The sequence below is a fragment of the Macrotis lagotis genome, chromosome 6 (genome assembly GCF_037893015.1).
Source record: "Macrotis lagotis isolate mMagLag1 chromosome 6, bilby.v1.9.chrom.fasta, whole genome shotgun sequence".
Classification (NCBI taxonomy): domain Eukaryota; kingdom Metazoa; phylum Chordata; class Mammalia; order Peramelemorphia; family Peramelidae; genus Macrotis; species Macrotis lagotis.
The window spans coordinates 199413417-199439124 of NC_133663.1; the positions used below are offsets into that span (position 1 = coordinate 199413417).

Genomic DNA, 25708 nt, shown 5'->3' on the forward strand with positions numbered 1-25708 from the left:
AAAATCAATAAGCTGTATTTGTTTTTTTCTAAAATTCCTTTGAAAAGATACATCTTTATAGATGTATATATATATATATATATGTATATATATATATATATATATATATATATATTTCTGCTTTGTGAATATCCATGTTGTATCTTTTTTGAAAGCAGATTTTATTAGCATAAATTATGTTACCTAAATTTTCTCATTATTTCTTTCCCTTTTAACTTCCAGAAACACATAAATTATAATATTTAAATAAATAAAATATTTAAATAAATGCCTATATTAAAAATTGAAATTATACTTAAAGTTCTACATCTTTGGATACTAATACTTACCTATTCTACTCTACTACTAAAACCTTTTCTTGACTCTGTTATGTGAAATACTTACCCCATTCTACAAGTTTTAACATTCCTTTTTAAAACATTGTGAAAATTCTTTCCCATCTTCACCCTGCCTGCCCCCCCCATACTCATTGAGAAGGCAAGTAACTTAATATTGGTTATATATGTGTAGTCATACAAAACATTTCCATAATAGTCATCAAGACAAATAAAGTTTAAAAAAAGTATGCTGTATGGATAGCATTCTTCATCATAAGTCCTTCAGAGTTGTCTTGGGTTACAACACTGATAATAAAAAGTGAAGTCTTTCACAGCTGATCACCCTACAATATAGCTGTTACTTTGTATTTTGTTCATTTCACATTGCCTCTGCTCACGTAAGTCTTTCCAGGTTTTTATAGCAGAATAGCATTCCTTCATAATTACATAATGTAATTTGTTCAGCTATTCTCATCTGATGGGCATCTCTTCAATTTCCAATTCCTTACTGCAAAAAAAAAAAGAGTTTCTCATTTTTCATTTCTTCTGGAATATAGACATAGTAGTGGTATTTCTAAGTGAAAGGGTATGCATGATTTTTTAACTCTTTGGGCATAGTTCCAAATGGCTCTATAGAATGGTTGAATCATTTTACAACTACTCCTAAAGTGCATTAACGTTTCATATTCCCTACATCTGCTCCATTTTCCATTTGTCCTATTAGTTATTCCAATAATGATAAGGTATTCCCTCAGAATTGTTCTAATTTGCATTTCTTTAATTAATAGTGAGTTAGATTTTTTTTTAATCCGGCCATAGATAGCATTGATAACTTCATCTGAGAATTGTTCATATTTTTTGAACATTTATAAATTGGGTAATAGTCTTTATTTTTTATAATCTTGACTCATTTCTCTATGTTTGAGAAATGAGGTCTTTATCAGACAAAATCATTTCCATATTTTTCCCCACAGTTAACTATTGTTAATTGCATTTTATTCCATTCCTGCTGACAACCCACTCCCACAATCTGCCCTTCTTTCTGTTAGCCCCATCTTTCTCTCATTCCCTTCTCCTCTTACTTTCATGTAGGTAAGATAGATTGCTATACCCATTTAGCTGTGTATGTTATTCCCTCTTTGCATCAATTCCAATGAGAGCAAGGCTCATTCACTCCCTCACCTCCCACCTCTTCTGCTGTACTACAAAAGCTTTTTCTTGTCCTTTTTATGTTAAATGACTTACCCATTCTACTCCCCCTTACCCTTTTTTTCTGGAAACTTCTTGTTCATCACTTAAATCAATCTGCTTTTAATATATTATCCCTTCATATTCAACTGTCCTGTCTATATATGCTCTTTCAAACTAATAAATGAGAGGGTTCTTGCAAGTTACAAGTTTCATCTTGACATGTTCAACATTAAGTCTCTCATGATTTCTCTTTCCTGCTTGTCTTTTTATGTGTCATATGGGTCTCATCCTTGAAGGTCAAATTTTCTGTTCAGCTCTTGTCTTTTCATCACAAAAATTTGAAAAGTTCCTTTTTTCATTAAATAGCTATCTTTTCCCCCTGAAAGAATGTATTCAGTTTTGCTGGGTAGTTGATTCTTGGTTGTAATTCAAGCTCTTTTGTTTTCCAGAATATCATATTCTAAGCTCTGTGATACATTAATAGAGAATCTGCTTAATCTTATGTTGCCCTGAGTGTGGTTCCACAATAATTGAATTGCTTCTTTCTAACTGGTTACAATATTTTCTCCATGAATTGGGAGCTCTGTTTCTATGATATTCCTGGGAGTTTTCATTTTGTGATCTTTTTCAGGTTATAATTGGTGGATTCTTTAAATTTCTATTTTATCCTCTGGTTCTAGAATATCAGGACAGTTTTCCTTGATAATTTCTTGAAAGACGTGTAGACTCTTCTTTTTTATCTTGATTACTAGGTGGTACAATAAATTTTAAATGATCTCTCCTGGACCTAATTTCTAAGTCATTTGTTTCTTTTTCAATGAGATATTTCTCATTTTCTTTTAGTTTTTCATTCTTTTGATTTTGTTTTTTTTTTCTTAATTTCACAAAATCATCAGCTTTCCTTTGTTCAATTCTATATTTTAAGGAATTCCATTTGGCTAGTTCTGCTTTTTAAAGCATTATTTTTCTCATTGGCTTTTTGAACCAATTTTTCCTATTTGCCTCAGTCTTATTTTTTAGGATTATTTTCAGCAATATTTTTTGTGTCTTCTCTTCATCAATCTGTTGACTCATTTTTCATGATTTCCCCACCACCACCTCTTTCACTCTCACTTTTCTTCCCAATTTTTGATCTACATTCCTTACTTACTTTTAAAATCTTTCTGAGCTCGCTCTCATGACCTGAGACCAATTCATATTTTTCTCAGTGACTTTGCATGTAGGAATTTTAAATTTGTTACCTTCTTTAAATGTGTGTTTTGAACTTCTTAATCACTATAGTAACTGTCTGTGGTAAGTTGTATTTTTCTTCTGTTGTTCATTCATTTCCCCAGTCTTTGACTTGATTTTAAGTCTTTATTAAGGTAGGGCTTAATTGAGAGGGGGTAGGCAGGGAGAGGGCAGGACTGCCCCCTATTCCAAGCATTGGGGAGGGAGCAGTTTACAACTATTTTTAGAGATACTTATCTGAAGTTTTCAGATCTAAGGGGAAATGTTTATTAATCTCCTGGTCTAGTATGTGGGTAACATTTCTGACCTGAAACTGACAGGATTTCCATCCCTCTGTAGTATCAAGATCTGTTGTTCTACTGCTCCTCCTCTTCCTGGAACTGTGACCCAGGAATGAGACCCAGATCTAACTTTGGCAAAAGCAAAGAATCTTTTCTCAGTGCCATCAAAGGGATCCTATAATCCCTGTCTGATCCCCTTGTGATCTATGAGCCAAGAGCTCTAGCTCCCTCTGATTCAGTGACTCCCAAGATATGCTTCTCATCTGCTAGTGCTGGATCTGTGCTCTACTCTCACCCTAGTGAGATAGACTTTTCCTTGGCAGTTTCTGGGTTGTGGATCTGGAAGAAAAAATGTTCAAGAATATCAAGGAAATTAATGCAAAAAATGCAAAGGAAGATTTTAAGTTTCACATTTTTCTTCCACCTTCCCTTCTACAAAAGAGTAATCAAATTAGGCTATTAATTTATATAACATAACAGGTATAAATGCATAATTTTATGTATTTATTTTATGTATTATGTTAAATATAGTTCCATAATAATCATGTTATGAAAGAAGAATTAGAACCAAAAGGAGAAGAAAATAAGATGGGGGGAAGGAAAAATAAATTATAAAAACTGAAAATATTAAACTTGCATCTGCATTCAGATGCCATATTTCTTTATCTGGATTTGGATGGTATTTTCCCTAACAAATCCTTTAGAATTGTCTTTGGTTATTGTACTGCTGAGATGAGCAAATCTATCATAGTTGATTTTCACGCAATGTTGTTAATATGTAGTGTTCTTGTGGTTCTACCCAGTTCAATTAGCAACAGTACAAGAGAAACTTTCTAGTTTTTTCTGAAGTCCTGCACCTCATGATTTCTTACAGAATAATAATATTTTATCATATTCATATATCACAATTTGTATAACCATTCCCTAAATTCCCATTAATTTTGTTACAGAATGGTGGAATCTTTGGCTTTGTCAAGCAGTAGATAGCTATAGTGATTTATTACTATCCTAATCTATTCCATTGATCCACTACTCTATTTCTTAGGCAGTACCAAACAGGTTGCATGATTGCTGCTTTATAAGATAATTTTAAATCTGGTAACTTCTTTTGCTGTTTTTATTCTCTTGATATTCTTTATCTTTGGTTCCTTCATTTTATATTTTATTACTAGTTTTTGTAGTGCATTAGGATATTTTTGGTAGTTTAATTATTATGATAATGAATAAGTAATTTAATATCGGTACAATTGTCATTTTTATTATATTAGTACTGCCGACCCATAAACAATTGATAATTGTCCAATCATTTAGATATGATTTTGTTTGTATGCAAAATATTTTGTTTTCAGGTAATTTCTGAGTTTATCTTGGCAGGTAGACTTCCTTGTATGTTATGTTTTCTACTATTACCTTAAATGTAATTTTTCTTTCTATCTCATCTTGCTGTACTTGTAGTTTATGTATAGAAATGTTGATTTATGTCAGTTTATTTTATATATTGCAAATTTACTAATATTGCTAAATGTTTCAAACACTTTATTTTATTTTCTGGGATTCTCTAAATATGCTGTCATATCATCTGCCAAAAATGAGAGTTATGTTTCTTCATTACCACTTCAAAATTTCTTCAGTTTCTTTTTCTTGTTTCAATGCTAAAGCTAACATTTCTAATACAAAATTGAATAATAGTGGTGATAATAGGCAACCTTGTTCCACCCCTTATCTTTTCAGAAATGTTTATAGCATATATTGCTTAGTGATGGTTTTAGATAGATACTGTTTATCATTTTAAGGAACACTTCATTTATTTCTATTCTCTCTTGTGTTTTTAATAGGAATGGGTGCTGTATTTTGTCAAAATCTTTTTCAGCATCTATTGAAATAATCATGTGATTTCTGTTAGTTATGTTATGATCAATTATGCTGACAATTCTCCCAATACTGAACTAACCCTGCATTCTTGATAAAATCCTATCTGATCTTAGTGTTTTATCCTAATAATAACATGCTCTAATAAATTTGCTAAAATTTTATTTAAAATTTTGACTTGTTCAATTTCTTTTTTTCTGGATTGGAGTTATATAAGTATTTAATTATTCTTTCTTTAATCCAGGCAGTTTATTTTTTGTAAATAATATTCAAAATTCATACAGCATATAAAATGGATTGCATGCAATTTTATAGAATAGCTCCAAATTATTTCTTTAATTTCTTCCTCAGTAGTGGGGATAGCAGCCTTTTCATTTTTGATGCAGGTAATTTGATTTTTTCATTTTTTCAATTAAATTAAGAAAGGTTTAGTTATTTTATTAGTTTGTTTCATGAGACAACTCAGTTTTATCTATTATTATTAGTTCTTTAGTTTTCTTACTTTTACTCTATCAGTCTCTCCTTTGCTTTTTTCAGAATTTCTCTTTTGGTATTTAATTAGGGATTTTTAATTTGTTCTTTTTGTAGATTTGTAGGTACATGCCCCAATGCATTGATCTTATTTTCGCTGTTTTATTCTTATAAGCATTTAGAGATATAAAATTTCTCCTAATAACTACTTTAGCTGTATCCCACAAGTTTTGGTATATTGTCACTATTGTCATTCTCTTGGAAAAAAATTATTAATAATTTCTATCCACATTTTTATTCAGTTTGATCCACTCATTCTTTAAAATTAGGTTAAATAGTTTCCAATTAATTTTTAATCTATCTTTCATGGCCTTTTAACTTACTTTTTTAGTTGAAATTTCACTTAATTTTTTTGAATTACATGCTTTTCAGCATTCATTCATTTGTAAATTTATGAATTCCACATTTTTCTATCACCCTTACTTCCCTCTTCCCTACCCATAGTGGTAAATGATCTGGTAAAAATTGTGCATGTACAATCATGTTTAACATAATTACATATTAGTCTTGTTGTGAAAGAAGAATTATAACTAACAAAAAAAAGCATGAGAATGAAAGGAAAATATAAAAGAAATTTTTAAGTGAATATAGCATGATCTGCTCTATTCTGAATTCAGAATTCATAGTGTTTTTCCTTGAATGTGCATGGCATGTTACTTAATACATTTCTCAAGATTGTTTTTGATCATTGAACTGCTGCATTCATTATAGTTGATCATCTCACAATATTGTAATTAATGTGTGCAATGATCTCTTGATTCTGCTCACTCACTTAGCATCAATCCATACAAGTCTTTCCATGCTTCTATAAAGTCTAGTTCAATTATAATTTCTTACAGAACTATAATGCTCCATAACTTTCAAATGCCATGACTTGTTCAGTTATTTCCCAATTGAAGGATGTCCCCTCAATTTCCAATAGGATTCCAAGAATTCTTTGTTACCACAAAAAAAGCTGCTATAAATCTCTTTGGGTTGTAGACCTAATAGTGGTACTGCAGAATCAAAGGGCATACACATTTCTATTGTGCATTTTTTTTCCAAATTGCTTGCCAAAATGGCTGGATCAATTCACATTTTCACCAACAATGCATTAGTTTCCCAATTTTCCCATTCTCTACAATGATCATTTTCCATTTTTGTCATCTTAACCAATCTGAGTGTTGTTAGATGGTATATCAGATTTGTTTTAATTTGCATTTCTTTTATCAATAATGATTTGGTGCATTTTTTCTTATGATCATTAATATCTTTTATTTCTTCATCTGATAACTGCCTGATCATAGCCTTTGATCATTTTTCAATTGGAGAATGACTTCTAATCTGATAAATTTGTTTCAGTTCCCTATATATTTTCAAAATGTCTTTTATCCATAACACTAGTGAAAATTGGTATATTGTCCTCACCAGTGTTTTGTTTCTGAATACCACCTACCTCAATCTGCTCCTTTTATATCATATCCTGCAATTTATTTCCCCTTTCACTTTTCCCCTTTTAATTTTCTCCTCCTTCCCTTCCCTCCTTTCCCTTCCTGATGTCTGAAGGGCAAGATAAATTCTTAAGTAAAGCTGAGAGCCTGTGCTGTTTCCTTTGTTTTGGCAAATCTGATGAAAATAAGATTCAAACAAGTTTCAATGCCTCCCTTCTTTCCTCCTAATCTAATAGGACAAATATACCAAATATAGTGAAAATTTCTAAATTCCATCTTATCTTGACTGCATTTATTTTATTTGTGCAATAACTTTTTAATTTAATGTAGTTGAAACCAACAATTTTGCAGTTTATAATGTTCTCTCTGTCTTGTTTGATCATAAACTTTTCCTCTTTCCATAGATTCAACAGGTATAATTTTTCTTAATTAATTTACGGTGTCAGACTTTTTGTATAAATCCTGTACAAATTTTGACCTTATTTTGTTATAGGATGTGACACGTAAGTCTATGCCTAGTTTTTGGTGGAACAATTTTCGAGGTTTTTGCAGCAGTTTTTATCAAACAGTGAGTTTTTAATCCAAGAAACTAGTATCTTTGGGTTTATCAAACAGTAAATTGCCATAGTCATTTACTACTGTTTCTTTTATACCTAATCAAATCCACTGATCCATTACTCTTTTCTTAGACAGTATCAGCCTGTTTTGATGAAAGCTGCTAATGTAATTTTAGATCTGGTACAGCTAGGTCACCTTGCTTTCAATTTTTTCATCAGTTTCCTGTATATTCTTGACCTTCTGTTGCTGCAAATGGATTTTATTATTCTTTCTGGCTTTGTAAAATATTGTTTTGGTCATTGCTTGGTACTTTTTACATATGATTTTTAACATATCTTCTGAAAATGATGCATTTAATATCTCTGCCTTTCTGCATTTGATTGCATGTACCTTAATACATGGTTACTTTTCATTTAAATGCTATATACTACTAAGAAAAAGCATATTATTTTCTATCCCCATTCAATTTTATCCAGAGTTCTATTGTATATGGATTTTCTAACATCCTATTCACCGGCTTAACTTGCTTCTTATTTTATCATTAGATTTATCTAATTCTGAGGGACATTTAAGTCCTTCACCAGTATAATTTTGCTGTCTATGTCTTCCTGTAACCCATGTAGCTTTTCCTCTAAGAATCTATATGCTAGCCTACTCGGTGCATATATGTTTATATTGATATATCATGATTTATATCATGATACCTTTTAGGAAGATGTCATTACCCATTTTAATGAGATCTATTTTTGCTTTTCTTAGTTTGAGATTAGGATTTCTCCTCCTGTTTTTTCCACTTCAGTTTAAACATAATAAATTCTACTCCAGCCTTTTACCCTATACACATTGCGCATGTCTCTGCTTCAAGTGTGCGTCTTGTAAAAAACATATTGTAGGATTTTGATTTTTAATCCACTTTGCTTGCATTTTATGTCAGAGTTCATCTCATTCACATTCAAAATTATAATTGCCATCTCTTTATTACCCTCCATCTTATCACCCCTCCATTTGTACTTTTCTTTTTCCTTTCACCTCATCCCTCTTCACCAGTGTGTTGCTTGTGAATACCACCTACCTCAATCTGCTCCTTTTCTATCATATCCTGCAATTTATTTCCCCTTTCACTTTTCCCCATTTAATTTTCTCCTCCTTCCCTTCCCTCCTTTCCCTTCCTAATGTCTGAAGGGTAAGATAAATTCGTAAGTAAAGCTGAGTGCCTGTGCTATTTCCTCTTTTTTGGAAAATCTGATGAAAATAAGATTCAAGCAAGTTTCAATGCCTCCCTTCTTTCATCCTAATCTAATAGGACAATTGAATCTCTTCTTGTTAGCTAATTTATTCCATTCTGCTTCCCCTTCCCAGTATAATTTTTTTTTCATTGTCTTAAATTTTTTCAAATCAACCCAACAAAATCAATTTATGTCCATATTTTATGGCTAAATGTAGCTCCTCGGGGTGGCTAGTTGTCACAGTGGATAGAGCACCGGCCCTGGAATCAGGAGTACCTGAATTCAAATCTGGCCTCAGACACTTAATAATTACCTAGCTGTGTGGCCTTGGGCAAGCCACTTAACCCCATTTGCCTTGCAAAAAAACATAAAAAATAGATAAATTTAGCCCCTCTAATAGAGGTCCAATCCTCAAGATCTATGAATAGATTCCTCCCTTGTAGGGATATAACTAGTTTAATCTTATGGAGAGACATTGTTTTTCTTTTCACTTATTTTTCTGTTTTTGTATCTTTGGAGAATCCTGTTTAAAAACCAGATTTTTCTGTTCAGATCTTTTTTTTTAATCAGGAAAATTTAAACATCTATTTTGTTATCTATTTTGTTAAATTTCCATTTTTCTCCTTAAAAAGTTTGCTCAATTTTGCTGGGTAGTTGATTCTTTGTGAAATCCAAGCTCCTTTTCCCTCTGGAATATCATGTTCCAGGCACCTCAATACTTTAATGTGGATGCTGACAAGTACTACATAATCCTGACCGTGGGGCTCCTTGTTATTTTGACAGTCTGCAGGAATTTCTTATCAATGTGATGATTCTGGAATTTGGCTACAATATTTCTTGGCATTTTCCTTTTGGAATCCCAGAAGGTGATTGGTGGACTCTTTCAATAATTATTTTACCCTCTGGTTCTGGAATAGGAGGATTTTCTTTGATAATTTCTTGAAAAATGTTATCCAGACCCTTTCTTTTATTTTTGATTTCAGATAGTCTACACATTCTTATAATATTTCTCCTGGGTCTATTTTCCACGTCAACTGTTTTTCCACTGAGGAATTTTATATTTTTCTTCAATTTTTTGGATTTAGTTTGACTTATTCCTGATGTCTCCTGGAGATATTAGCCTCCACTTGTCCAAGTATAATCTTCAAGGAATTTTTTTCTTTCACTTTGCTTTCACATCTCTTTCCATTTAGTCAATTTTATTCTTGAAGGTGTTGTTAAATTTTTTTCCATTTTCCCAATTTATGCTTAAAGGTATCATTTTTATTTTTTGTAATTGCTTAATTGTATTTTTAAAGGATTAATTTTCTTCAGTGAATTTTTGTGCTCCCTTTTAAAAGATTTAGAATTTTTCTTGCATTTGTTTTCCTAATTTTTCTACTCTATTTTTAAAATCTTTATTAAGCTGCTCCAAAATGTCTTTTTGTACTTGAAACCAATTCATATTCTCTTCTGCAGCTTTTCATTTAATGCTTTGTCTGCCATCCCTCTCTGACTGGGTGTTTTGCCTGTCCTTATCTCCAGTGTAATTTTGTTTATGTCTACCTTTTCTCTGATTTTTCTTACTCATTCTGAGTTTTTTTGAGGGGTTATGTCTCCAACTACTTGTTCTGGGGAAAGTCCTTGGGGACTTTTGTGTTGTCAATTCTAGAGCCTTGCTCAATGGAATGGTAGCACCTTGCTCACTGGGCTTGGGGTCTTCTGGGTTGGGAAGTCTTAGTGATTTGTTATCTGAGCTGGCACATTCTACCCAATGGTGCTGACTGAATAGGGGATCTGAGATACCTGTATTGGAGCCCTCCCAACTTTCCTTCTGTGCTATTGGATTGCTGAGCCAGAAGCCAGAGTCCTCTGCACCAGATCTCTCCTTTGCCTGAGAAGCTCTGCCCCCTCCATGCCCACCCATATGTACTAAGTTATGTGTACCCTGCCTATCAAACAAACTTTGTTGGAAAATGTTTACTCTGTTCTTTTGTGGGTTCTGTTGCTTTAGTATCAGTTTACACGCTTGATGTTGTTTCTAAGGGAAACGATGAGAGTTTAAGAAATCTTGGCTCCTATTCACCTAAAAGTCTATTTTTAATTTTCAATAATAATTGTCATTTCTTGAACAACATTCACCTGGTTTTTGTTAAAAAAACAACATGCCATTGATATACCACAAAAGTAGTTTTTTTTGTGGTATATCATTCTAGAAAAAAGGAAAAAAATACTGTTAATATTACCATAAAAGAACTAGCATTTCCTAAAAACTTCATGATTGTGTCATTCTGTATTCTTCTATTTCTTTTTTCAATAAAATTAGCTACACAAACTCATATTCTTGTTCCTATTGAAGCAACTATATATATATATATGCCATAATTCTATGTTTAGATTAATTTTATCATGTCAAGATGAAACATGATGAAACATCATGATGACATGATGTTAAAGAAGTTCTAGTGAAGACATTTTTTGTATCAATTTCATAATGTATGGTATCCTTTAACATTCCATTGATCTATTGTAACATCCCTCACTAATAATTCAGCTGCTTTAAGACTCTTTAAGGTGGCTGATCTTTTAGATATTTTAATTAAAAATTGTTTAAAAAATTACTTGAGGTTAATTAATTGTAACCTCTCTAAGAGTGCAATCTCCTAATAGAATATAATCCTCTTTATATCAAGAATCCTTTTAATCTTGGCTATAGATCCTCAGTACCTTCAGTATGATGCCTTAAAAATTTATTATTGGAGAATCTGTGATTTTGCTGACATAAATAACATGGAGTGTTATGCACACAACAGTATAGAAGTCTAACTGCTCTTTAGTTTATAGTCTTAGAGAATGGTTCTGTGGGGTTTAGAGACCTCTGTAGGGGGAACTTGAATTCAACTGAGGCCAACCTGCTACGCACTTTTCCATATCCTTTTTCTGAACATAATAGGCATATATATTGGTTGAACTGAATCAGATTGTAGCCCAAATTTCTTAAGTTGATAAACCTGTTTGAATTTAGTAAGACTAACAAGAAACATTTAATCTGTTCTATGATACATGCTCAAAGCTCTCTGAGCTGTTGGAATTTGCATTCCATTGTTCTTTCCATTGTGGTATTTGACAGTAGATAAAAAAGCGACGTTTCTTCAAAACTGTACAATATTTAATAGAGAGATGAAAATTACACAATATTGATTTTTTATAGGTTGGAAGTGAATGAATATTCATTCTTTCATTAATTCATTTTAGATAGTCAAAAAAGTTTAAAACGAAAAATATTAGTTCTCTAGCACCTAAATGTTATACTCATATAGACACACAATTATAATTGAGCAATATATATTCATATACATATATACATGAATGTGTATCTGTGGGATTCATACACATATACATATGTGTGTAATTTCATGGGTATATATGCACATACACACATAAACAAGCTTTTAATGCATGTTTGTGCTTATGTATTCTAATTTAAATATCTTCCTTTTTTAGTCGTTATGTCTAGAAGTCATTGATTTTGCATAATTCTTTTCATACTATGAAAATGGTATTATGAAGGATCTAGACAATTGGCTATTAATGCTAGAAATAAAAATACAGTAATTTTAAAGATAATATATGTCATTTTGTATTAACTATGTATTTTAAGGCTAATCATATAAACAATTTGTCATATAAACATATAAACATAGTTTTACTATGCTAGATATGTCAGAGTCCAAATCACATGACTTTTTGATTTTTATATGTCTATAAATTAGGTAATCAAAGATAAATTAAACAGGCAAAATAAATTTTCAAATTTTGATTATTTTAATAAGTATGATAATTTAAAATTATTTTTAAAACTATTATATGGAATGCTCTGCTGTTTATTTGAGATGACAATTTGCAATTTCATGTTTATACATTTTTTTCTTCTTCCTTGTAACTAGGGATAATCCAAAGATGTCTGTTTCCCTATTAGTTAATACTAGAGTAAGTCAATAGTGAATCAGTGCAAAACAGTGAGTGGTATTTAATGTCAAATTAGGAAAATTGTTTACCTTATTACTCTTTTATAATTTAATGACTTTTTGGATAGCTTCTTATTTTAATAAAGACTGATACTATTGTTTTATTGTGTGATCCATGAAGTGATCAAATGATTCAATAAAAAAGTATACTTAATCTAAAATCATTAAATCAATTTAATATTTTCATGGTACAGGAAAATTGATGAAATCCAGTTAATGAATCTATTGATGAGATTCAAGGAAAATAATTGTTTCCTATCTACAGTAAGATAAACCACAGCAATTCAGATTTAGAAGTAGGTATAGAATATATTAAAGAAATATTAGAAACCATGTAATTTCTTTAAAAAAGTCATTGTTATAATTACATTGTGTCATTTGAATATTGAACTGCACAAGTGCCCAATGTGAGTTTGTGACAAATTTAAAGTTTAGACTCAATATTCTTAATAGTCATCTATTTTCTGGAAATTTTCTAAGAAATGTTTTAGTTTATTAATTAGCATTATTTTTACATATTTCCTTCTTATTCATAATTGAATTAAACTTGGGCTCTTTTTAGACTGATGGAGAAGAGCTACATGATAGAATATAAAAAAATATAAAATTCAGTTTCATTTGAGTTCAATGATATTTACTTTAATCCAGAAGTAGTGACTTTTCATACTGGCTATATGTTTACTTGTGATTACATGATTGAGAAGCAATTATTTGGGAATTGGATTTTTTTTAATTTTTCAGAAATTGCATTCCTTAGGTATTATGAATTTAACTATAGGATATTTGCAAATTGAACAGTTTAAAAATATCTTTAATATAAAAATCTATTCATAAGATTATATTGTCATTTTCCCAGCACAACAATGAGAGCAATTATACTCCCAATTTGTAATGCATTACTTTAGTGGTATTGATCTGTTAAAAAATAAAAATAAACTAAAGAAGAGCCAGTCTTGCTACTAAAGGAATGATGTATTGATTCCATTTGACAGAGCTTTGTCTACCAAATCAATGTATATATGCTGTATAGATCAGTTAAAAATGAAATAGGGTCATCAAAGGGCAGGAAAGGAAAAAGTCATCTCATATGATTGGAGACAATGAAATAAACATTTCATAATGTAGACTGATTGGTGTTTGTAAAGGAATGCAGTAGTCATGGGTTTTACTGAGTAAAAAATTCAAAATGCAATTAATTTTATAATTGAAGAAGAGTAACATACATAAGCGAGGTCTGAAAAAATAGAGCATACTTTAATGAAGATGACTATCCTAGAGACTTCCAAAACTAAATGTATAGACCCCCCCCCTAATAATTGGTTTCACTGACCACAGAAAGTATTTTCAAGGCTTGTGTCTTTTTTGTTTTGAGGATTTTCCATTTCTTGAAAATATAGGAAGAGTCTCAGTCACTATGATGACTGGAAGACTAGGAATGAAAAAATGAGTAACCAAGTAAAAAAAAGAAAATTAATTAGAGAACTGAGGGAGAGTCAGTTTCATTTTAGTCTCTTAGGGTACATATTTGGTAATTTTTTGAAGCCTTTTAAGATCACATAGGAAACAGAGTCAATCACCTGCTTTGCATTGTAGAAAAGGAAATGGGGAAGCATAAGAGACTCAGGATTATAGGAATTGCTAAAGATCTGATTGTTTCCTGCAGAAAATAAAAATTTAATTGAATTCAAATGAACAAACATAAAGTGTGTGCAACTATACTACTTGTTGAAATACAAAGAGAAATATTTATTCAACACAATTGACCTTATAATCTATTGGAGAATAACATGGTAAAATAGATTTAAAAAATAATGTAAAATAGCTTTGAAAATAATGTAGCAAAGAGTATGTGTGGCTTTGGGGGATTTTGGCCAAAGGTGAGAGGGGGGCGGAAGCTTCAACTGGGCTACTGCCAGAAGGGAAAAATACTTATTCTTCTCCTCTAGACTCTAAACTTCTTAACAATTTTCCCCATTGCTCTTTCACTTATCTTGCCACCATTTACACTCTTGCTGGAGGTCCCAATAATCTCTGGGTCATTTTGACATGATACCCCTTCTCAATGTTGTTGAGTTGACACATCTTAAGAACCCATGACCTTTTCATCTGCTGCACTTCTAATAATTTTTCCATCCTCACTTTAACTGAGTCCACATGCTCATCTTAGGTGTTTGCCTCCATTATAATGAGTTTATTTCTGTAAGCATTTTCAGTGTTTAGTATGATGCTTGATACAAAGTACATAAAGTCTCATTCATTCACTCATTCATATATTTATTCATTCATCAACTACTTTATATATATGTGTGTGTGTGTGTGTGTGTGTGTGTGTGTGTGTGTGTGTATATATATATATTATATATATATATATATATATATATATATATATATATATATAATTGTTTCCACACATTTTTTTAGGTTTTTTGAAAGGCAATGGGATTAAGTGGCTTGCCCAAGGTCACACAGCTAGGTAATTATTAAGTGTCTGAGGCCAGATTTGAACTCAGGTAGTCCTGACTCCAGGAGCAGTGCTCTATCCACTGTGCCACCTAGTTACCCTTCACACATTTTTAAATTTAATTTCTTTTGTCTTTTTTGTTTGTTTTTATTTCTTTTGTGCATTTTATAGACAGCCATAAAAAGAAAATATTAATTTTCCCTCTTAAAGCCTCTCAATTAAGTTGTCTCAACAAATTGTCTGCTTTGTAAACAGAATAGATTTTTAAATTAGCATATCATTATCAACTATGTTAGGAGTATAACATATTAAAATTATTAACAGACATAATAATACAATAATAGTATTCGAAGGTGTATCCCACTGGACTGAAAAATGGAAAAAACTAATTACTAAGGTATAATAATACTATAACTATAGAACATTAGGAGTTTACAGCTTAACATTTGATATAAAAAGAATTAATGTGAAATTTTTATTGAATGTACCTCAAAGTATAATTCCTAATTTTTACTGATAACAATTTAATTATTATATGTTATGTTTATTAGCAAAGTAAATCTAAGCAAAATGAAAAAATAATGAAATGCTAGTTGTATTGTGTAAATTTGGCTAGCTCAGTCCATAGAGCATGAGACTCTTAATCTCAGGGTCGTGGGTTCAAGCCCCACGTTGGGCATGCAAGTCTCTTTTTTGACATCAAGAAAATTTACTCTTTCTAATTGTCTCCAACTAATCTACGAGATAGAAATAATAAAATAAAACAAAAGTAATGGTAGTCTCCTACCACTCCTTCCACTTTCCGCTACCTTGCGATGCATGGCAGGTTTGGCAGACAACACAAAGAGAAGAAAATGTGGAAAACACATAGAACTTATCTTTAAAGAATAAATTTATGCTGCCTCTGGGATCTGGGGTCACCAGATAAACACAGGAATTTAGTAGCCACTGAAAAGAACAGGAATTTACATGCTTTCTTGGATGTTAAAACTGCTCTGAATTTTATTATGAAATAAAGCAAAGTAAAAAAACTTTGCTTCCCTAAGGGTCATCAAGTCCTTAAGACTACAAAAATTAGATGTGGTCACCTGGGAGAGAGTGAGACAGAGAGGGGGAGACAGGTAAAGAGAGACAGAGATAAAGAACAGTCAAGAAGAGTTGATTGGGCCAGAGAGAGAGGAGCAGCCCCAAGCACAAGTCCAACTCAGGTTTTATATGCCTTCCCCTATGTCCTGCTCTGAGGGAAAAAGAGGAATTCCCTTCTCCTTATGTGACCAAATTCAGGTGGCTGGGGGTTGGGAATGAAGAGACAGAATACAAATTTTACATTAAACAATGAAACAATGGGAGCCAATTTACATCTCAAGAGTGGAAAACCTACACCCATTTAATAAGATTTAACAGCATTTAAAATTACAGATTTTGGTTCTGCTACATTTGTAATTTTCTACATTTCCCTGCACCATTTCTACCATTTCAAAAGACAAAAATCAGGTTTATTTTTCACTTCTATCTCAAGTTTCCAAATAAAAGAGAGGATTTTATAGTGTGCTCACAATAATCATTGTGGTAATGTCCTAATCAATGAGAACCCTTTCAAGAGAGAGATAACTTTTAAAGTGACTTCATTGCCTAAATTATGTTTTGACAATATTGTCTATCAGACAATATTATCTACCCTCCTAGTATTTTCTGAGTTAAATCCAGCAATTTTTTTAGTCTAGACCTGGTTTTGAATTATCCAATCAATCAATGAAATATGTCTTTAGAATCAATATTCATAGGCAATTCTATTTTTGTATTTTTGCTTTTACTCCTCATAGTAATTCATATACTCTTGACGTACAAGTAATATTTATTATAATAATGTTAAATATTGTTATCCTGAGATTAGTGAAGAGAATTGGTAAATGGTTTATGTAATAATATATATTGTGAAATTTATTACTATTTAACAAAATGTTAATTGCTCTAAGGAGGATAAATAACTTTCATAAAAATAAAAGAATTAAGATTTAATTTAATTTAATTTAATTTAAGAAAGAAAAAATTCCTGGTGAATTTTTACTTTTAGAGATTTTAAAAATGGTATAGTGAACTTGGTCTACCTGAGGAAAGATCCAGTTGTTCTGGTTTAGCATTGGAATGAAATAAGACTTTGATAGACTATCCCACAATTAAAAAAAAAATTAACAATAGCATGAAAAGCATCCTTAGCAAATGTAACTCATTATTTCTTATAGTAATAATTAGCCTTAGCAATAATCAGAAATACTACTGGCAAAAAATATATGTTGATTTGAGTAATAGTGAGGTGTCTAAGGCATCACACATAGGCATTTGGTCATTTTTGTCTTCCGATTTTAGCATTTTATCTTTCCTGTTGTCATAGTAGCTTTCTTTAATTAGGGCTTTATGGGGATGTTTGACTCATTTAAAAAAAATGAAATCTTCTTCTGGCCCACAGTTGGGGGTCACAGTTCCAAGTTTCTTGTGCTAGGGGCCAGAGGTCTAGTCACTGATTTTCTACACTGTGGCCTTATGGCTTTCTCCCTGCTTTGTGGTAGTCTGACCCAGTCCTATCTGTTGAGTTGGTGTTTCAGGGCTTGGGATTTGCTTTCTCTGCTGGAGTTGATTACTGACCTACTGTACTACTGGCCCACCAAACCAGAACCCAAGGTCCTACATTACTGATCTGCTCAGTGGCTAAGAGCCTTCTTTTGGCTTCCCTTACTCTGTCTTTGCTGGGTTGAGTAGCCCCTTCACCCAAGTGAGATTTTTTTTGGCAATGTTATCCAGGTTCAAGAGACTCCATGATTCTGTTTTTTTTTTTGGGGGGGGCAATTTACAAGGCAATAGGGTTACATGACTTGTCCAAGGTCACACAACTATGTTATTATTAAATGACAAACTCAGATCTTCATGACTCCAGGGTCAGTGCTCTGTCCATTGAGTAACTTAGCTACCCCCTCCATGATTCTTTATTCACTTAAAATTCTAGCTCACAAATTTTCAAACATATTCAAGATCCTCATGTTACACTCTCCATTTCTATATAAAATGGGGATAATAAGCACATTTAGTAAGAAATAAATTAGTATTTATTATAAGTGCCTATAAGTAGTTGGGGGGAAAAAGACAAAAACAGTCCCTGATCTCAAAAAAAACTCAGTCTAATGGGAGAAATTTATTCAAAGGAAGCAGATTTGTGTAAATAAGATTTAAATAAGATAAATTGAAAGTAATTTTAGGGAGATTGAGGAATAAAAAAGGTTATTTGTCGAAGATACCTCTTAGACTGAGAATTGAAGGAAATAAGAGAATAATTAATCATAAATGAGGAAGAAGAACATTCCAGGCCTGGAAGAAAAGCAATGAAATCTAATTAGAGTATGATTCAAGCAGTTTTTACCATCTCAAGAATGGAGAAACTTGAATAAGTGAGACCAACCAGCAGACTATTAGAATAGTTAAGGTGATAGGTGGTGAGTTTATGCACCACAGTGATGACAGTAGCAGAGGAGAGAATATTACAAAGGTACAAATTAAAGAAGTTAAACCCTAATTGGATATAAGGAGTGGTCAAAAGAATTAGGAGTTAAGGATCAAACATAAGTTGAAAAAATATCACATTCATTTTTGTTTTCAGAGAGCTGGTTGTTAAACATTTACCAGCATACTACTGAATACTAGCATTTGCAAAGGGGAAGAGTAGAAAATTGAAGATCACACATATAACAGGGAAGAACCATGTTGATAATGCATATTTTAGTATTATTAGTAGTAGCCAGTGGGGCAGAGGACTCACTCTGGTGGGTCAGGAGCATGAAAATTTGGGTCCTACATCATATGCTCTGGTAAGAGAAGTGGAAGAGGAGTCATGATAAGCACAGACATTTCTAGGATGAGTAGGTTATTAGTAAGAACATGAAATAATATGTAGGGCCAAGAGCAGAACTAAAAGAAGTCCCTTCAAAATCTATATCAAATAAAATCACAGATCTTTTACATATTAGAATAAGGAAGCTTCAGAATTTAGTATTAATTATTTTACCAAATATTATAAAGAAAATCCCAATACTTTTTTTCTAATTGAAGAAATCTTTATATTTTATAAACTTTTAATTCAAATGAGTTTTAGAAGATAATGCAAATCTATATAACTTCATATCTTTGGATAAGAAAATGTTTCAGAGAGGTTTTTAGTAAGAATCGTTAGTAAGTGTTAGAGTTAGGACTTGAACTCATGTTCTATCTAGTTTTGTTTGTCATTGGAGGCTTATTTAAAATGCATACATCTAAAAATGCATATATTTTTGAGCTTACACTCAAATGAGAAAAAAGAAATATTTGCAAAACGAATTGCCTAATGTTACAGATCAGTGTTCTGAAGCATGTCATATAAGTGGGGAGTGAGGAAAAGAGATACAGAGACAAAAAGAGAAGAGAGAGACAGCGAGAGACAAAAATAGTGAGAGACAGCTAAATCTGAAGGAAAATGACTACCTGAGACAAAATTTGCAGAGAAAAATATAAGGATTTTCTTTGAACCTTATCTTGTTTAGATGTACATATAAGGAATAAAGTGAGAACTAAGAGAATAATGTATACATTAACAATAACATTCTGAGATGATCAGCTTTGATGGAAGTAGCTCTTCTCAGTAGTTCAGAGAGCTGGGACAACCGTATTAGACCAACTATGGACAATGCTATCCTCATCAAGAGTAAAAAAAAAAAAACAAAAAAAACCAAGACAAAACAAAAAAGTATAAGAACCCCCAAAACTCTTCAGAATCTGATGAACACTTTATAAAAATTATCGCTTATATATCTCTTTCCCTTAATCCTAATTCCTCATACCAAAAATCACTAATCTGTAAACATGTTTATTAAAAACATGTATATACAATGCTAACCTGACTGCCACTGAGGGGAGGGGAATGGGAAAAGAGGGTAAAAGGAAATTTTGTATCTTAATAATATATATATATATATATATGTATACATATATATATATATATATGTGTGTGTGTGTGTGTGTGTGTGTGTGTGTGTGTGTATGGATTAAAAAAATAAAAATAAATTAAAAATAAACCAAAACAAAACAAAAAAGAATAAAGTGAGGTGTGGAGTGAAAGACAAGAACTTGCCTGAACTCTTCCCTCAAACCACTCCAAATACCTTTAAACAAATTCTAGTGTAGCAAAACCACCCAAAAAAGACTGAGTGAAACTATTTTCCAGTTCAAGAATACTTGGAAGATCTGCAGGAAGTCTTTTGCACCAGGGTGAGAAAGGAGCACAGTGCAGCCTGGGTAACACTGGAGTGAACCTGCTTCAACAATCCCAAAACAAAAGTGAAGTGACTGAATCATTGGCAGGAGTGGTGGTTTCCAGACCTCATAGCCCAGATATTGCCAAGGACAACTTGGAGGTTAGGCAAGAAAAGTCTGCTGCACCGGATTGAGAATGGACCATAGACCACTGCAGGGTTTTAGCAGTGCAGACATGACCTCAGTGGAATAAGAGCAGTCCTTGGGAGCCATTGAATCGCTAGAGGAAGTTGCTTCCAGAGCTTTCAGTTCACAGAAATTAAGGAGGTTAGAAAGAGATTGCAGGGGACTCTTTGCTATCATTGAGGAAGGACTCTGTTGCTTTGCCCATACTAAGGCAAGTAAGATGTTGTCCCAGGAAGAAGAGGAGAAATAGCACAAAAGAGAACTTGCTTCACAGTGGAATTAGGAACACTTATCACAGTTCCAGAGCAGAGAGGAATACGCCTACATATCAGAGCACAGCCTAGGAGAGTAGTAAAAATCTCTCCTGTGATTTTATATATATAAATATATATATAATGTATAAAATATAATCTATAATCTATAATATAATATAAATATATATATATATATACTTGAAAAAGGTGGAAACTTGCAGATTTCTAGAAGTATCTGTAAAACCAGCTGCAAAAAATCCCAAAAGCCTGGGACAGTTCTCTCATCCTTAGAAGCAAAGTCTTATCTTAACAAAGAATTAAAGTGAAGTCATAAACTTGGAAATGAGTAAACAACCAAAGAAAAAAATTCTGACCACAGACATTTACTATAGAAATAAGAGGATCAAAATATACACTCAAAAGAAGAAAAGAAAGTCATTCAACACCTCCAAGGAAAAATATGAATTGGTCTTGGCCATGGAAGAGTTCAAAAAGGATTTTGAAAATCAAGTAAGGGAGGAAGAGGAAAATTTGGGAAGAGTCATGAACAGAATATCTTGAAAAGTGATCAACAGCTTAGTGAAGGAGACACAAAAGCTATTGAAGAAAATAACATCTTTAAAACCAGACTGGACCAAATGAAAATGAGGAGAAGAATATATTTTTTCTTGAGGTTTCTTTCTTGGAGGTGGGGAAGGAAGCCTTTATTTACTTACATAACATGATTATTATGAACATTTTTACATGTCTACATATTTTAAACTTTATCAAATAATTTGCTTTCTCAATGAAGGGGAGGGGGAGTGAGTAGAAGGGAGTTTGGGACTAAAATTTAAAAAAATAAATATTAAAGCTTATTTTTACATGTAAGTGGGGAAAGATAGAATAAAATTCAAAAAAAAGGAAAAGAAGAATAAATTTCTAGTTTCTAATCTTCTAAAAATCAATGTTAATGAGTGCATTTGAAATTGAAGACTGAAGACTTAAAAACATTTTAGGCAGTTCCTACATTAAGTTTTTCAAATCAATATCATCTTACTTTTTTTTAATATTAATTAGTATCTTTTGAAAAATAGATCTTATTTATATTTTTCCAATATTTTATTTATTTGCTTTTGTAACTACACGTAATGTTAGTTTTTAAATGATCATTTTTTTTGCAAGATTTTGAATTTAACATTTTTTTCCTTCCCTCCTCTCAATTCCCTCTTTCCCCTGACATAAAGCAAAATAATATAGGCTCTATATTTATAACCATGCTAAATATAGGTCTATTGATCATGAAGTGAGAGAAGAATCAAACCCAAATGGAAGAAAACATGAGAGAGAAAAAGTGATATAATGCATGACAACTTTTAAAAATTGAAGATAATAAGCTTTGGTCTTCATTTAAATTCCACAGTTCTTTCTCTGGATATAGATAGTAGTTTCCATCACAAGGGTTTCAAAATAGGCTTTATTATTTATTTTTAGGTTTTTGCAAGGCAAATGGGGTTAAGTGGCTTGCCCAAGGCCACACAGCTAGGTAATTATTAAATGTCTGAGACCAGATTTGAACCCAGGTACTCCTGACTCCAAGGCGGGTGCTTTATCCACTATGCCACCTAGCTGCCCCTAGGCTTTGATTATTATACTGATGAAATGAATATTTCCATCATAGTTGAACATCAACTCATTTTGTTAGTGTGTGCTTCTGGACTACTCATTTCTCTCTGGATTAATTTATGCAAATCTTTCCAGACTTTTCTGAAATCCTTTCCCTCATGATTTCTCATAGAACAATAGTGTTCTATCACATTCATATACCACAATTTGTCCAATGATTCCTCAATTGATGGACATCCCTTCAATTTCCAATTGTTTGCCACTTAAAAAAAGAGCTATTTTTTCATATGACAAGGAATAGCTTTGATTTCTTCACCATATTCTTTAAAACTTTATAAATTGGGGAATGACTCATGTTTTTATAAATTTGACTCAGTTCTCTATGTATTTTAGAGATTAGTCCTTTGTCAAGAAAACTCATAAATTTTTTTTCCCAATTTAGTACATTTCTTTTAATTTTGGTTGCAATGATTTTGTTACTGCAAAAACTTTTTAATTCAATGTAATTAAAATTATCATTTTTTTATAATATCTCTATATCTTCTTTGTTCATAAACTGCTGCCCATTCTATAGATCTGCCAGGCAAATTATTCCTTTTTCTCCTAACTGGCTTATAATATTATATTTTAAGTCTAAATACTGTACCCATTTTAACCTTATAAGGTGTGAGATGTTGGTCTTTAGTTTTTTGCCATAGAATCTTCTAGTTTTCCCAGCATTTTTTTATCTGAAATTTTATCCCAGGAGCTGGAATCGTGCATTTATCAAATAGTAAATTACTATAGTCATTTACTGTTCTTTCTTTTACACCACACTATGTTTGTTAGCCAGTACAAGCAGCTTTGATGATTGACATTTCATAAAATAATTTTAAATCTGTTATGGCTAGGCCATCGTCCTTTGTATTTTATTCATTGATTCCCTTGATGTTCTTACTCTTTTATTCTCCATATAAATTTAGTTACTATTTTTCCTAGTTCACTAAAGTAGTTTTTTGAAAGTCTGATTGGTATACCACTGAATAAGTAATTTAATTTAGGTATAATTGTCATTTTTAATTATATGACCTTGGCCTACTCATGAGCATTTGGCATTTATCCACTTATTTAGATCTGATTTTATTTGTGCAAGAAGGATTTTGTTCTCATATAGTTTCTGAGTCTGCCTTGACAGGTAGATTCTCAAGTATTTAATGTTGTCTGAAGTAATTTTAATTGAGATTTCTCTATCTCTTTTTGCTAATCCTTGTTAATTACACATAGAAATGCAACTATGCTAAAGTTGCTAATTATTTATAGCAATTTTAAAAATGAATTTGTAGGACTCTCTAGGTATACCATCATATCATCTGCAAAGATTGAGAGTTTTATTTCTTCATTACTGATTCTAAGTCCTTAAATTTCTTTATCTTCTCTTATGGCTAGAGCTAAATTTCTAATACAATATTGAATAATAGTTGTGGTATAGGGCATCTGTGTTTCACCTCTGGGAATGTTTCTAACTTATCCTCATTATATATAATGCTTATTATTTGTTTTAGATAGAAATTGGTAATAGTTTTAAAGAATATTCCATGCGATGAACTCTCCTTTAAAATGTAAGCGAATAGCAGATTGGATGAAAAAATATAATCCTACAATATGCTGCTTACAAAAAAACTCATTTGAAGCAGAGGGATACATATTGAGTAAAGGTAAAAGGTTGGAGCAAAATATATTTTGCTTCAGCTGAAGTGAAAAAAGCAGGGGTAGCAATACTTATCTCAGTCAAAGCAGCTGCAAAAATAGTGTTAAAAGAGACAAGGAAGGAAACTATATCATCCTGAAAAGTACCATAGACAATAAAGTGATTTCAATACTAAATATATATGTACTCAATGGTACAGCATCCAAATTCTTAGAAAAGGTAAAAGAGCTAGAGTAGGAATATGTAGACAGCAAAACTCTAGTAGTGGAAAACCTCAAACTCCCACTCTTAGATTTAGATAAAGACAATCATAAAATAAACAAGAAGGAAGTTAAGGAGGTAGATGGATTGTCAGAAAACCTAGATGTGACAGACCTATGGAGGAAATTGAATGGGGACAGAAATGAATATACTTTTTTTCTGCAGTTATACAAAAACTGTCTATGTACTAGAACATAAAAACCTAGTGAACAAATGCAGAAAGGAAGAAATAGCGAATACATCTTTTGTAGATCATAATGCAATAAAAATCATATACAATACTGGGCCAGGGAGATATAGACCCAGAACTAATTGGAAACTCATTTTAAAGGTTGAGTAGATCAAGCAAGAAATTATAGGAAGAAGTAATTATTTCTTCCTAGCTAATGACAATAATGAATCAGCATACCAAAATCTCTGGGATTCACTCAAAGTGACTATCACAGGATATATTATATCTTTAAATGCTTACATGAATAAATTAGAGAAAAAGGAAATCAATGAACTAAATATGCTACTAAAAAATTAGAGAAAGAACAAATTAAAACCCCTCAAATAAATACCAGATTAGAAATACTAAAAATGAAAAGAGAAATTAATAAAATCAAAAGAAAAAGTTATTGAATTAATAACCAAAACCAAGAGTTGGTTTTATGAAAGAACCAATAAAGTTGATAAACCTCTGGTCAATTTGATTTAAAAAAAAGAAAGACGAAAACCAAATAACTAGTATCATAAATTTAAAAAAGGTGAACTCACCACCAATGAGGTGGAAATTATTCTAATAATTCAGGATTATTTTGCTCAACTCTATGCCAATAAATTTGACAATCTAAGTGAAATGGATGAGTATTTACAAACATATAAGTTGCCCAGGTTACATGAAGAGGAGATTAAATGACTAAACAACCCTATCTCAGAAAAAGAAATTCAACAAGCCATCATTGAACTCCCTAAGAAAAAAACTCCAGGGCTTGATGGTTTCACAAGTGAATTCTATCAAACATTTAAGGAATAATTGGGTCCAACTCTATATAAACTCTTTGGAAAAATAGGTGAAGACAGAACACTGCCTTAGTCTTTCCATGACATCAATATGGTGCTGATACCTAAAACAGGAAGGGTCAAAACAGAAAAAGAAAATTATATACTCTCCCTGATGAGTGTAGATTAAAAAAAAGTTTTAAATAAAATCTTAGCGAAATGATTACAACAACTCATAACTAGGATAAAACATTATGATCAAGTAGGATTTATCCCAGGAATGCAGGGTTGGCTTAATATTAGGAAAACTGTTAGTATAATTAATTGTATCAATAACAAACCTATCAAAAATCATA

The 25708-nt window shown here is 31.7% G+C and overlaps 1 protein-coding gene and 1 non-coding gene across 2 annotated transcripts in view; both read left to right on the forward strand.

Moving 5' to 3' along the window:
* The window catches only part of ROBO2 (roundabout guidance receptor 2), a 795143-nt gene that overhangs the window by 417340 nt on the left and 352095 nt on the right, over positions 1-25708 (forward strand).
* On the forward strand, positions 15708-15780 carry TRNAK-CUU (transfer RNA lysine (anticodon CUU)). The gene has a single exon. It is a non-coding gene; the product is annotated as a tRNA-Lys (tRNA).